A 3,921-nucleotide genomic window follows, 5' to 3' on the forward strand; every position below is an offset into this window, starting at 1 on the left:
CCATGGTTACCCGCACTCTCCCTGCCTGCACCAACAACCCTCCAGGCATACAAGTGTGGAACCCGACCCCTATGACGACATGAGTTATGGGTGGGAAGATCCGCAGTGCACGTGACCCCGCAGACAATGAAGAGGAGATAATCCAGAAAGTTCACCGCCGCCATCTGCTTTCCAGGCAAACCAGAATTGCGGTGAGTGTGATGGCGATCTCTGCTGGCTATTTAAGGCTCATGCTTTTTGTGTTATTTGTTCTACTTCCTCTGAAGAAGCTACGCTTGTCGTGAAACAGCTGTCAGGCTGCAGTTTTTAAACCACACTCTGTCTTTTAAGCTATAAAACAAAGCAGAAATAATGACCTTTTGAACTGTCCTGCAGTAAAACCTTACATCAAGCTGCCTCTCACTGTTTCTTGGCTGTTTAACTGCTTCAGAAAACAGGACTGTATTTGACCAAGTGTGTCGGAGAGCTCAGAGAAGCTCTTTTGCATAGATAAGTTTTTGTTTTTTTTTCCTTTTTCTTCCTGTACTGGAAAACAATATGATATTTTTCTTTGCTACTAATGTTCTATTTCTTGTACTAGACATACAACTCATTATATTCATTATCTCATAAGTTTATATTTGCTGCTCTCTAACTATAAAAGAAATTTGGACAAATGTCAGTCGCTTAGTGTTCTGTTGCCGCAACCACACTGTGAACTTTTTACAAGTAACTTTCCATCTAAATGGGCCTCAGATGCCATTACATATTTGGGAGTTCAGATCCCAAGTAATGTTGAGAGTTTATAAAGATTGAACCCCCCCCCCCCCCCCTTCCCCCCACACCCCTTACTAAAACTCCTCAAACAAGACTTAACTAGATGGAATCAACCGTACTTCACTTGGTTTGGCCATATAAACATCATTAAAATGAACGTCATGCCACGCCTCTTGTATGTGTATCAGACCCTCCCAATTACCCCTCCTCCTGATCACTTTAAACTTCTAAACTTTAGGGAGGACTAGCGGTCCCATATAACACTAAATACCATGCTGCAGAAAGCCTGGTCCACGGGATAGATTGGCATAGGCATCACTTGCAGAAGCGATGGGTTCAAGTTGAAGGGGACTTCGCTTCTGTCAGTTTAAAACTTTTGCCCTGGTCATCTAGCTGTCCAACCTCAAATATTGTTTCTAGTAACTCTGCCTTGAAAGTCTTAGCAAAATACAATAGCTCTCATGATCTCTCACCATAGCCTACTCCACTGGTACTGGTACTGGATAACCAGCAGGGCCGGCCCGCTCATGAGGCGGGGTGAAACATTTGCCTCAGGCGGCAAACTTCTAGGGGCGGCACCCGCCCGGGGGGGGGGGGGGGAGGGGGGCGGCCGCCGAGCCGGAGGGGTAGCGGGCAGGTCGGGGGTATCGGGCCTAGCGGTGGGGAGGGGGGTCGGATCCCCCCTCCCTCGCCTGGGTCCCCCGATCTGCGCTCTCCTCCAGCCTGTAATTAGGAAGCAGCCGCTGCCAGGTCGTAAGAGGCACGGGCGGGGAGGACTCACCTTTTCTGCGTTCCAGCGAGCGCTCCACTGACGTCACTTCCTGCATCGCCGCCCACTGTATTGTAAGTGGACGGCGATGCAGGAAGTGACGTCAGTGGAGCGCACGATGGAACGCGGAAAAGGTGAGTGGGTGGGGGAGGCGGCGGCAGCAGCTTTCTCCTAAATTTGCCTCAGGCGGCAAAAAAGTCTAGGGCCGGCCCTGATAACCAGTTGTTTTCTCCAGGTTGCCATCTTAATGCCTATGTGTGGGTGTCACTAGGCGTGTCCTAGGCTGTGATTACAGGATATTTGAGCTAAGGGGTCATTGCTGCACTTTTTGATTGCTTTGCTATTGATATTTTTATTTATTTTGTATTACGCTGCTCTCTGGGCACTGGTCGCTCAGGGGGGTTTCCTCTGTTTATCAATAACGTTCATTTGCATGTTTGTTTAATGTTTGTTTCTTATGAAAATCTTATAAAGAGTCTATAAAAAAAAAGTTTATATTTTCTTTGGGTTTGCTTTAAGATTCACACTATGAATCCCCTGATAGAGTTGACCTTTTTGTCTATCTTTTGAACTCTGTAAAAGGCTTATTGCCTTTACACATTGCTGATAAGGTACTTTGCGGTGTGTATTTAAAGTGGATCCAAGATAAACTTTTACTCATTGCATAATTGTTCCCCTTATGCTGCGCATACACGGCTCGATTTTGAGCCATTAGGGTGGCTCGATAGATCATTTCTGACATGTCCGATCGATCATTTTGCAGCTCGATTTACCATTGAAGTTAATTGAAAAAAGATAAGAAAAACGAGTGGAAGATAAGAGAATCATGCGGGCAAAACAATCGGACGCAAAATCAAGTACCAGAATCGACCCGTGTATTCCAAGCATCTATCTATCTATATATATAATAGAGTAAGTGCCTCAACCTTCGAGCAAGAAGAAGAAGTAGCGCCCCGCCCCCAGGGCTGGTCCAAGCAAGAAGAAGGGGCTGGTCCAAGCAAGAAGAAGAAGTAGTGTCATATCAAACCAAGGGCAAAGAGGGATAATTTGCATATTCAGTAGCAGTGCATTGTGGGTAACCACAAATGTTCACTTATAGCTGAATTATTGCAGATTTGCTTCTGTTTTAAGAAGGAAAATTACACCAAGCTTTGCTTTTTTTTTTAGTAGGAGGGCTTTTTGGTCTCTTTTATCCTCTTATACATTCTTAGCAGTTTGGGTCACCCTGAGCTGCTTGGTTACTCTGTTGTGCTGGTCAAAGCCCTATCTCATACAGCCATATCAATCCCTGCTATATACTGATGAGGACCAAACGTCTGAAACAGGCTGTCATATGTGGGTTTGATATGACTGTGTAAAATTTAAAGCTATAGGCTTGCTTGACTTACTAAGGGAGAAAAGGAATAATTTGCATATTTAGTAGCAGTGCATTGTGGAAAATCACAAATGTTCACTTATAGCAGAATTATTGCATATTTCCTTCTGTTTTAGGAAGGCAAATTACACCAAGCTTTGATTTTTTATTTGTAGAGATGGGAAGTTTGGATCTTTTCAATGATTCGGATCTTTGATCCGAATCTCGGATAATTTTACTAGGGAAGCATTCGGGGGTGAAATGACTAGCAGGACAGGACTTTCCCTACCTTGGACAGAGAAGGGGAGGGGGGTGGACACACAGAGAAGGGAAGATGGTGAACTTAGATGGGCAGGGAGTGGACAGAGAAGGGAGGAGGGACGAGCAGAGAGCAGAAATGTTTGTTTGCACACAATACCCACATGCTGCAATCATATGCTTTACATATATTTCAACTATATGTTCATCTGTATACTTTGAATGCAAACGTCGCACAGTGAAAGAAAGAAATCCCCAAAGCATTCCCAGAAGTGAAGTGCAGCTGTTTAGAGCAGTGCAGGAGGATCATATTGCACAGCAATCACAGTGCCTGCTCTTCTAGCCCAGCACTCTGTCTACAAAGTTACTGAGCTGTGCTTCTGAGCCAAAAGTTTCCAATTTGTTCACTGTGCACAACTACGGAACAGACAGCATAAAATAAGCAGCACATTGTAGCCAGTATGTGTGCTCTACACATATCTGGCAGTGGCACCCATGTCCCCTCTCTCTCATCTACCTGACCCTGCAAGGCTGGCTCCCCTCCAACAGAGCGATCCATCTGTGCTCTGCTTCCAGGACCCCGCTGTCCGCTGAAAGGGGGGAGTGCCGTTCCTGGTCACGCCCCCTTTGCGATCCGAATCACTCATTTTGATGATTCGGATGAGTCGACTCACAAAAGAGATTTGGATCAAAGATCTGAATCGTTCATGATCCGGACAACACTATTTTTTAGTAGAAGGTGTTTTTGGTCCTTTTTACCCCACTATACATTCCGATTGGTTTG

Source organism: Hyperolius riggenbachi, chromosome 6 (assembly GCF_040937935.1).
Source record: "Hyperolius riggenbachi isolate aHypRig1 chromosome 6, aHypRig1.pri, whole genome shotgun sequence".
NCBI lineage: Eukaryota > Metazoa > Chordata > Amphibia > Anura > Hyperoliidae > Hyperolius > Hyperolius riggenbachi.